The 11,650-nt window shown below is 39.4% G+C and overlaps 1 pseudogene; it reads left to right on the top strand.

Moving 5' to 3' along the window:
• Positions 1-10,028: 10,028 nt before the first annotated feature.
• LOC118239301 lies at positions 10,029-10,632 on the top strand (annotated as a pseudogene).
• The last annotated feature ends 1,018 nt before the right edge of the window (positions 10,633-11,650 follow it).

The following is an 11,650-nucleotide window of genomic DNA, read 5'->3' as shown; positions in this document are numbered from 1 at the left end:
CATAAATACTCTCACCCAGGATCTTATCTTGGGGAGCTTCATAACCATTCTTTATGCCTCAAAGATCTAGGGCTTTCTTCCTCCCTCAATTGAGCCCTCCATTGTATCCGGGATGAATTTTCAAGTACACCTGCTACTAGGTGTTCCCAGTCTGTGGGTGTCACCCTGGTAAAAGTTAACCATGAATGTAATAATTATTTTATGTACGGTGTATGGAGACCATATGAGATAACCGATTCCTTAATACTCTTGGGATCTTTTAACTGTATGGGCTGCCACTAATATGCCATATGCCCATGAGGACAATTATTAGAGGGTGGTTTTTCTATTATGGTTGCTGGGAACACCAGTGGTGTATGCATAATAATCTTAGGAGACTTTTCCTGATGTTTCGGTGGAGTAGGTGAATCAGATTGGCGTGATTCTGCTTTGGAGGTGTCCCATTGAACTTTTAGCCTAACTACCATAGTCTCATGAATAGCATAAATTTCTTGAATCATGTGAGATTCCAAACATGTCATAGAATCATTAAGTTTCCCTATTACTTCATCCACATGTGCTTCTAAACCTTTAATGTGCTTCTCCTTAGATAGCATCTGAATGGCATGTAAATTCCCTTCCATATATCCAATCCTAAACTCAGGCTTGTGACCTGTCACAATAGATACATCAGAAATGGAGCAAATTGTCTTAACCAAGTTGCCAACCTTGTTCTGGTTATCAGCTACCTTTGCACGTAAAGTCATGGAAACAGAGCATATTCTTGTTTCTAATTGGATACAGATATGCTTCAGTTTTTAGCCTCTAACGCTTCCAACAAGGAGCGTGTCTTTGTGTTTGTTTTTTCATAAATCTGCTAGACCTCATCGTGGGTAACAGACAACTTTGCATCTAGTGTATCAGACATGGAGCAAAGCTTAGCATCTATTTCTCAATGGATCTGTTCCATCTACTTTAACAATGTGGCATGGCCAGACTGAGTATCCTCTACCTCTTTATGTAAACACTTCACCTCTTGGAACTCAGATACCAAATTTTGTTGGATAGCTTTTATTTCCTGTAAGCAAGTGTTGAAATTGTCTCTGTCCCTGTTTCTGAGTACTCTGGCTAGAGAGATCACTCATATCATAATGCTGGCTGCTAATATGGCATGCAGTCAGGTAACTGGCAAATCAGAAACCTCTTCTAATGTTGAATTCACGTAAGAAGCAAATATGTTACCAATCAAAGCAAATGACAAATATTCTGGCTTCTATTCCATATGCAGTAACTGTTTTGTCCAGTAGGTGGCGAAGGTGTTCAGCTAATGGAATCTTTAAAAACTAAGTTTTCTCGGGACCAAGTTAAGAATGGGTGGAAGAGGGGCGGGCTTTTCGGAACAGGGTTTGGGAAAAACCCTACGAAAAGTACTGGGTAGCAACCCTGCTTGGTCGAAGCAGCTGGTGGTATAGCAATTTGGCAGTTTGTGCTCAGGAGCTGAGGTTGTTGGTTCAGCTTTTTGCTTGCATGGGCAGGCTGAAGTGGAGTGGCTGGTGGATAGGAAGGACCTGTGGAAGAGGAAGGACTCTCCTGGCCATGTGAGCTATTGGCTTGCTTGTCGATTGGCTGGGCAGTCCCCATGTGTATTCCCAAATGGGGCGTAGGCTTGTAACATCCACTGACTGACAGTAAATAAAGGGTGAATTACCAGTACAGAGTCAGGTAAAAATATTAGGGTATTTATTAAGGAGATGCCTTACTTACTCAGAGCAACCTAGACAGCCAACAGGGACCGAGGTATGTATAGCTAGCCGATGATGAGAGTGAAGAAGGGGCTACCATGTGCATGCCCCTCACTCTTAACCTTCCCCATGTCACCCTGACCATGTCCACCAGGAGGCATGGTTAGGGTGTGCCCTACATTTCCCTCATGAATGTTTTAGTTTAGAAGAACACTTTCTTCCTCCCTTCTTTATTTGATTCTTCTTCACCTCCTTTCATTCTATTTCTTTATTGTCCTTTTCTTCTTTGCCTAATATGTGGTATCAAGATATACTGGAATCTTGTTTTCTAATCATTGCTATCTTATTTCACTTTTCCTTCTATCACATAAATGAAGAATTAATTGCCACCAAGTCTCAAGCATCTCTGGGTGCTTCTCAGGGAGAGAAGTCCAGATCAAGTGTCATGGCAATGAGTCTGGGACCACTTATTCTGTTACTATTATCAGCATGGAGGTTGAGAAAGCTGCCACTTACTACTGTTAACACAACAGTATCCCATTCACAAAGTTCTACAAGCTAGAACAAAAATGGGCACCATCTGTTTCTCACTGAGAGGTTGTTAGGGGTTTGACTGTAATATTACATGTCTAATACTGAGATTTGACCACAGAATGAAAATTAGGCTTATTCAGCAATGTACATGAGAAAATAATGCCATATTTCTCCAATGGTAGCAGCCTCTCCCTGCAAAGGTAAAAGGAAAATTTTTAGATGGAGTTATTTTGATAAGAAAACAAGAAGCCCCATCTTGTGGCAGCTTGTCTATAGCAATGTTTGAGAGCTGTTATTCTGATTCTCTAAACTGGGCACTAATCCTGGGGAGGTTGTCATTGTGCTTTAGAAAATCTATGCACAGCCTAAGGAATTCATGATTTTATAAAATTGTCTAGTTTAGAGAGAAACATTGGTTCTGTTCCAGAGTAGTCCTTTATCAGAGACTGTGTCTCTAGGGGGAAGAGCTAAAGGATAAAAAGAGAGTTCTCTATTGCCTCGTCTTTGAGTAAAAATATTGTTGACTGTGTCTTACTGGATTTTTTAGGGTGTGTACTGTTGTGGTAACAGGTGTACATAACAAAAAATACACTAATATAAGCATCCGGCAAGCAAGCATGGCCTTGAAGCAACAGGCAACATATTCAATTTTATTGGCAAGTGAGAGGCAGAGAGGAAGAGGGATAAATGACAATGGCTTAGGCTTCTGAAACCTCAAAGCCCATCCCCAGTGACACACCTCCTCCAGAAAGGCTATACTCAATCTTTTCAAACATTTCCACCAAGTGATGACTAAACATTTGAATATATGAGCTTATTCTCATTCAAACCAGCATGGGAACTAAGACTTGGAAGAGAGATTTCCATAGGAAAGAAATCAGAGTTGGTCTGGTAAATATAGGGATAGCTTAGCCACCATGTGCCCACACAGTACTTGAGCTACAGACACATTCCTTACTTAACAAAACACATCAAATGGGACCACATCTTCATCAATCTGAATTCACACCAATCTCCAGAGAAAGTAATGAGTTTATTCTAACCCATGGTTCCATTGCACCCTTTAGCATGGCCAAACATACCTGGAAAGACATAAAGTAGTAGTAGTAGTAGTAGTAGTAGTAGTAGTAGTAGTAGTAGTAGAAGTAATTGTCTAACAATCTAACCTACCACTCAATTTGTGCAAGAAACAGTGTCCTTAATATAACATTTATATATTTAATGGCATCATCTAAACTCAAGTGAAGTACCTATTCTGGCAGTTATCCACTGCCTCAAAGGAACTTCATTCACTAGAGATTACAGTATAACCTATAACTTACATTAAACAGTGAAAGTCAGAAATACTATTCAATTTCATACTTTTGAATTATCAGAATAAGACCTCATTCAAATTTCACAGACTTCAGATTTTTTATTTATGTGAAATGATATGGTAGTAAGAAAAAAATATTTTAATGACACATATGTGCATAGTTTATTAGGCTTCATTCATTTGTTTACTTGAAACACATTTTAACATTCACTTGGTAATGTCACAAGTTTTAAAGAGAGAAGCTTTTCTTTAGATCTGTTCTATTAAGCGATTTCTTTGAAGATAAATTTCATCAGGAATGGAGCATTTCATCACTGTAATAAGGCAATATAGGTCAAGACTGCATGTGTCCAAACTAAAAGAAACCAATTTTCTAAATATTTTTCCTAGCTAGAGGACAAACTAAAAAACAAACTAAAAATAGGTGCCTTTCTGGAAAGTTGCAATTGGTTGTCATAGAGTAAATTAAAGGAAAAAATTGAAAGGCTTTGCTGTCAAAATAGAAGGCAGCCTATCACAGAAATGAGAACATAAACCATCTTTATGGCTTCCTTCTGTCACCACCACCTTTACAAAGAAGATAAAAATAACCAGTGAGAAGGATAAATGAAGACTATATACAATGTATTATCTAGGCTACAATTAATCTGTAGATAAATAAAATTACACATTCAATTGTTTCTTTCATACAGTATTATTAATTCTTTGAAAAGTTTATATATGTATTCAATGTGTTTTCATCATGTATACTCCCAATTAACTCATTCTTCTCACAAATCTCTATTCTTTCGTTTCTTAAGAGTTTTATTGCTGTGATGCGACATCACGGTCATTCTTATGAAGAAAAACATTGAATTGGAGCTAGCATGTAGTTCAGAGGATTATCCCATTGCCATCATGGCAGGAAGCTTGGCAGCACATAGGTAGGCATGGTCCTAAAGAAGTAGTTGAGATTTCCAAGTCTGGCTCCAAAAGCAACAGGCAGAGAGAATGGGCCACTGGGCCTTTCTTTAACTTTCAAAACCCCAAGACCACACCCACTGCTATACTTCCTCTAATAACTTTACACCTACTCCAACAAAACCATCCCTTCAAAAAACCACCACTCCTGCAGGCCAGTGCCACCCTGGCATCTGCAGGCAGACTGAATGGGTCCCTGAGGACCCTGAGATCCTGTCTCTGCTGAGATCGCTGGGCCATTCTGGCCCCTACAGAGTGCAGAGAGTCCAGAGGTGAGCTGATTCAGCCCCTAACTTGGGACCAACTTCCATTTCCCCACGCAGGCAAATCCTCCCTTCAACAGGACAACTCGAACCCTGAGGACCAAGTAACCCAGAGTCTGCGGACATCTCTGAACCAGTGCTGCTCTCACCCACCTGGAGAGTGAGTGCCTCAGACCTGCCTGCACTTAACTTGAAATCCATCAGAGTATCAAAGTCAATTGCACACACCTGAAGAGAACACAGGACCCATACACACCAGGAAAGGAAGTGATACCAACTGTACCCATTGGAACAAGAGATGGGAAGACGACAATATAAGAACACATCCAAGAACAGGAAAACCAATATAATACCACCAGAGCCTAGGGACTCTACACCAGCAAGACATGAACATCCGAACACAGAAGAAGCAGAAGAGAGCAACTTTGACAAACAACTTCATGGAAATTATAGAGAATCTAAGAGAGGATATCAGAAAATCCTTCAGAGAAATGGAAGAAAAGACAAACCAAAAGATGCAAGAAATCAATGAAAGCCAAGAAAATATAATTAAACAGCTGAAGGAAACAGTTCAGGACCTGAAAACTGAATTAGAGACAATAAAGAAAACACAAATTGAGGGAATGTTGGAAGTGGAAAGCTTAGTAAACAATCAGGAACATCAGATGCAAGCACAACCAATAGAATACAAGAGATGGAAGACAGAATCTCAGACACTGAAGACAAACTAGAGGAAATAAACTCATCAAGCAAAGAAAATCTGAAGTCTAACAAAACCATAACACAAGATATTCAGGAAATTTGGGACACCATGAAAAGACCAAACCTAAGGATAATAGGTATAGAAGAAGGTGAAGAAACCCAACTCAAAGGTGCAGAAAACATATTCAACAAAATCATCGAAGAAAACTTTCCAAACCTAAAGAAAGACATGCCAATGAAAGTATAAGAAGCCTACAGAACGCCAAATAGAGTGGACCACAAAAGAAAGTACCCTCGTCACACAATAATTAAAACACCAAATGTACAGAATAAAGAAAAAGTATTAAGAGCAGCAAGGGAAAAAGGCCAAGTAACATATAAAGGCAAACCTATCAGAATTACACCAGAATTCTCCATGGAATCTCTGAAAGCTAGAAGGACCTGGAAAGATATTCTACCAACTCTGAGCGAACATGGATGCCAGCCCAGACTACTATACCTAGCAAAGCTTTCAATCACTATGAATGGAGAAAGCAAGATATTCCACGACAAAACCAGATTCAAACAATATGTAACCACTAATCCAGCCATACAGAAAGTACTGGAAGGAAAACTCCAACCTAAGGAAATTAACTACACTCGCATAAACATAGGCAATAGATAATCTCATTCTACAAGAACACAAAATAAAAGGCAGGGTAAATCCACATACAATACCAGTACCAACAACAAACGAAAAACAAACAAGAATAAACACTGAATGGAACTTAATTTCCCTCAATATTAATGTTCTTAACTTGCCTATAAAAAGACACAGATTGGATAGGCTAACAGATTGGATAGGAAGACAGATTCCATCCTTCTGCTGCATCCAAGAAACACACCTCAAATTCAAAGACAGACATTACCTCAGAGTAAAGGGTTGGGATAAGATACTCCAAACAAATGGACCCAAGAAATGAGCTGGGGTAGCTCTCCTTCTATCTAACAAGATAATCTTCAAACTAAAATCAATCAAAAGAGATGAAGAAGGTCTTTTCATATTCATCACAGGAAAAATCCATCAGGAAGAAGTCTCAATTCTAAACATCTATGCCCCAAATGCAAAGGCACTAACATTCATAAAAGAAACATTATTAAAATTCAAATCACAAATAAGGCCTCACACAGTTATAGTGGGAGACATCAACACCCCACTCTCACCACTGGACAGGACCACCAGAGAGAAATTTAACGAAGAGAAAAAGGAACTAACAGAAGTTATGACCCAATTGTGATTAATAGACATTTATAGAACTTTCTATCCAAACACAAAAGAATATACCTTCTTTTCAGCATCACATGGAACCTTCTCAAAAATCGACTACATTCTCGGAAACATAGCAAACTTCAACAGGTACAAAAAAATTGGAATAATCCCCAGTGTCTTATCAAACCATCATGCTTTAAAGATAGAAATCAAAAACAAATCAAAGTGCAAAAAAAAAAACTACCAACTCATGGAAATTGAACAACATGCATTTGCAACATTCCTGGGTCAAGTAAAAAATAAAGATATTAAAGACTTCTTAGAATTCAATGAAAATGTTGACACAACATACCCAAACTTATGGGACACTTTGAAAGCAGTACTAAGAGGAAAGTACATAGCTTTAAGTGCTCACATGAAGAAACTAGAGAATACCTACACCAGAGATCTGACATCACAGCTGAAAGCTCTACAAAAAATGGAAGCATATTCACCCTGGAGTAGCAGATGCCAGGAAATAATCAAACTGAGGGCAGAAATCAATAAAGTCGAAACAAAGAAAACAATTCAAAGAATCAATATAAAAAAGAGTTGGTTCTTTGAGAAAATCAACAAAATAAACAAACAGTTATCCAATTTAACCAAAAGTCAGAGAGAGATCATGCAAATTAACAAAATCAGAAATGAAAAGAGAGCTTTAACAACAGACACTGAAGAAATCCAGATAATCTTCAGGTCATACTTTGAAAACCTGTACTCCACAAAATTGGAAAATTTAAAGGAAACGGACAAATTTCTGGACAGTTATCACTTACCAAAATTGATTCAAGAACAGCTAAACAACTTAAACAGACCTATAACCTCTAAGGGAATAGAAGCAGTCATCAAAAGTTTCCCAACCAAAAAAAGCCCGGGGTCAGATGGATTCACCTCAGAATTCTACCAGAAATTCAAAGAAGGGCTAATAACAGTACTCCTCAAATTGTTCCCCAAAATAGAAGCAGAAGGGACATTGCCAATCTCTTTTTACGAGGCTACAATAACCTTGATAACCAAGCCACACAAAGACACAACTAAGAAAGAGAACTACAGACCAATATCCCTCATGAACATTGATGCAAAAATTCTCAATAAAATCCTAGCAAATCTAATACAAGATCATATCAGAGAAATCATTCACCATGATCAAGTAGGCTTCATCCCAGGGATGCAAGGATGGTTCAACATACAAAAATCTATCAATGTAATCCACCATATAAACAGACTGAAAAAAAAAAAAAACAACAAAACATGATCATCTCACTAGATGCCGAAAAAGCCTTTGACAAAATCCAACACCCCTTCATGATAAAGGTCTTGGAGAAATCAGGGATATCAGGAACATACCTCAACATAATAAAAGCAATATACAGCAAGCCAACAGCCAATCTCAAATTAAATGGAGAGAAACTCGATCCAATTCCTCTAAAATTGGGGACAAGACAAGGCCGTGCACTCTCTCCATACCTCTTCAATATTGTCCTTGAGTCCTAGCTAGAGCAATAAGACAACAAAAGGAGATCAAGGGAATACAAATCGGAAAGGACCTTAAGACTTAGTTTTGTTTCTGTTGCGGATATTAAACATCCTGACCAAAAGTAGTTTAGAAGAGAAAAGGGTTTGGTTTATGCTTCTGGTTACCATGCATCATTGAGGGGAAGTCAAGGCAATAATTCAAGCCGATTGTCACATTCCAGCCATAGTCAGAAACAGACAGCAATAAATGAACTCATGCTGCCTGTTTGCTCACTATTTCCTCTCTTCATTCTTGTACAGTTCATGGTGCCATCCATGAAATGGTGCTGTGTGCATTCCAGGGTTTGTCTTTTGGCCTCAATTAACAATGAAAACAGTCTGTCCCAGAAATGCCCATATGAGAACCTCAGCTAGAGAATTCCTCAGTTGAGGGTTTCTTCTCACATGACTCCAGGAGACATTAACAAGGTAAGAAAGTGGTGGACTGATTNCACCAACTGGCAAAGATTTCTCATGTGTCCCATTTGAACACAAAACTAGAAATATTCCATGTGCCAGTGTGTTTCTCAGGAAAAATTTATAAAACAAGGTAGTTTTTCCCAAATGCTAAAACATAGGTCTTAGAGGGTCTTTGTCCTTGGCAGGCTCTATGTAACTAATGTTTATTTCCCCCCAGTGTAGAGGTCAATCAAACTTTCTTTCCAGTTTCTATTTAGCCTACTATGTAAAATCTGTACTATTTGTTCTTCCTCTGACAACTCTTTTCTTTCTTTTACATTTTTTAATTCTTTAATTACTACTCATGTATACATATCCATCACCCCCCATTCCCTTGCCCTCCCATCCTCCTATGTTCCCCTCCAACCCCCCCAACCCACCACCCAACTCCTCCCCAGATATAGTGAGGCCCAACTCAGGGGACCTTCAAAGTCCATTATAGTGGGGTACAATTAATGCATACTGCAAAGGAATCAGAGCAAGTTTGATGAACAGATGTTTAATGGGAGAGTATTCATGAGATGAAATAAGTCCCCTACAACCAGGATCAGAAAGAGCTGCTTTTATCTGGTGTCAGGAGTGGGATATTACCAATATGGAGCCAAGTAGGAATATAAGGGTATTTAATAGGGAATAGCCTTAGTTACAGAGCGACCTAGCAAGCCAGCTTGGCAGCAGTCTGTATGTACTGCAAGCCGAAAAAGGTGAAAACTGAAAGTGAAACTCAGCCAACTGAAACTCTTACTCTACCTCACCCTGACTACACCCTCATAGGTGGGGTCAGGCAGACCTGTATCCAACCCCTAAGTAGGCATGGCTACAGGTTCCCATACAAACACACACACACACACACACACACACACACACACACACACTATATACAGGCATAGATGCAGACAAAATGCAATACACATAAAGTACAAATAAATAAAAGTTTAATTCTGAGGGATCACAGTGCTCTTGCAACTCACACCCTTTACAGCAGAGCAATGACAGTGCTCTCCCCACATGAAACCTCTCAGTAACAGAACATGATGATTCCACAGGGCCTGTTACAAAATCACCTGGGATACACTAAAATACTCAAGGGGATTCTTTGCTAATCCTAATTGCCATGGGGTGACACAAGAGCAGGTATCCTGTGAGCACTAAGTCAAGCTCTTCTGGCCTGATCTGCATATTGAGACATTAGCTACAGTGCAGATTGTTCAGCCATCTTTAAATGCTGATTGCTAGGACCCAGGAAACAGCCTCTAGTCCAGGTCTCAGAGATGGGGTCAGCTGCTCTTCTGCTGTGGGTACTGTTGCTCGGTGTTCCAGGTGAGAGACTGTAATATTGGGAAAATCCACTGTGGCCATTATTGAATTTTATGACTTGGTATCCTGATCAATGAAATTATGGCATTTAATTGGTTTTAAATTTCCATTTTATTTTATGTTTCTCAGAGTATAGTTCATGACTGTTGTTACATGTTCTACATATATGATGGCTTTACATTGGGGAGATATTAGTATATGTGTGACAGCAATATGTGCTCATCACCACAGGTTCTACTGGGGGAATTGTGCTGATTAATCTCCAGCTTCCTTGACTGTGTCTCCAGGGCAAAGTGCCATCATCTCCTGCAGAGCCAGCCAGAGTGTCAATACAGTTGGTATTCCTCTTATGAACTGCTATCAACAGAAACCAGGACAGCTCTCCAAACTCCTCATCTAGGATTCATCCAACCTAGCATCTGGGATTCCTTCCATGTTCAGTGGCAGTGTGTCTGGGACAGACTTCACCCTCACCATCCACCCTGTTGAGGTGATGAAGTTGCAACCTATTACTGTCAGCAAGGTCTAGCGCTTCCTCTCACAGTGCTCCAGGGCTAAACCAAAACATCCTGGGGTTGCTGTCTACTGAAACGCAGTCACTAAGCTCTTTCCAGCCAGACACCACAACCATGTGTTTCTACCAATATTGTTTGTAAAGAGTCTGAATCTGTGAAATAGAATTCTCAAAGTAAGTGTGTTTGCCCTATTGCGCATTCTTTACAAATTAGTGTTTCCATACTTAATAAAGACCCACCTGATACTATTTTCAAGGCTCTTTTACTGTTCAATAAACGGAGTAGACAGGCTTCAAATTTATAGCTTCATTAAGTGGCCTCTCTGGGGATTCATTCAGGGACACTCCTGATACATGCCTGGCCTCTGCACCTTTCCTTGGTCTCAGAAGAATAAGAATCTTCTATAATCCTTGTCTTGTGTCCTTGACTCTAAAGACAGAACCACATGGCCAAAGTTGACAAATGCTGCTGCTTTTCAGTACTGAAACATAACTGCCTCATTGAATTACATCCCCACCAGCTTTCTGGGTTCCATGATTTCTTTCACTGCCTAAGCTTGGCTGTCCTGGAACATGCTCTGTAGATCAGATGGCCCTCAAGCTAAGAGATATGACAGCCACTGCTTTACCAGTGCTGGAATTTAAGGCATGTAAACCATAAGTGACTATAAGCTTCTCTTTAATTCCTTTCACAAGTTGGAAATTTGGCAGGGTAAGATCTTGCCCTGAGGTCACTACTCCTTTTATTCCATCTGTTAATCTGTTCATCCTTGAACACAGGACTTAACTCCATTTTATTTCTGGTTGCTCCCCATATTAGTCTACATTGTGCATTTTGCCTTATCCAGCTTGCTTGTTTTCATTATATATCTTAATTAGAGTTACCATTAAAAAGTACATGACAGAGCCTATACAATGCTGTTTTTGAGATTACTTCTGTCAACAGATTTAATCCAAATCTATCACTTCAGCCTCAGGTAAACTTTCTGGGACAATCCAAAAAGCAGCCACATTCTTCATCAAGATTTCAAAAGAGTAATCACTTGGTAACATACTAAAATT

This window comes from Cricetulus griseus, chromosome 8 (assembly GCF_003668045.3).
Source record: "Cricetulus griseus strain 17A/GY chromosome 8, alternate assembly CriGri-PICRH-1.0, whole genome shotgun sequence".
In the NCBI taxonomy this organism is placed as follows: domain Eukaryota; kingdom Metazoa; phylum Chordata; class Mammalia; order Rodentia; family Cricetidae; genus Cricetulus; species Cricetulus griseus.
The sequence above is the reverse complement of the archived record's forward strand: the minus strand, read 5'-3'. Positions and strand labels throughout refer to the sequence as shown.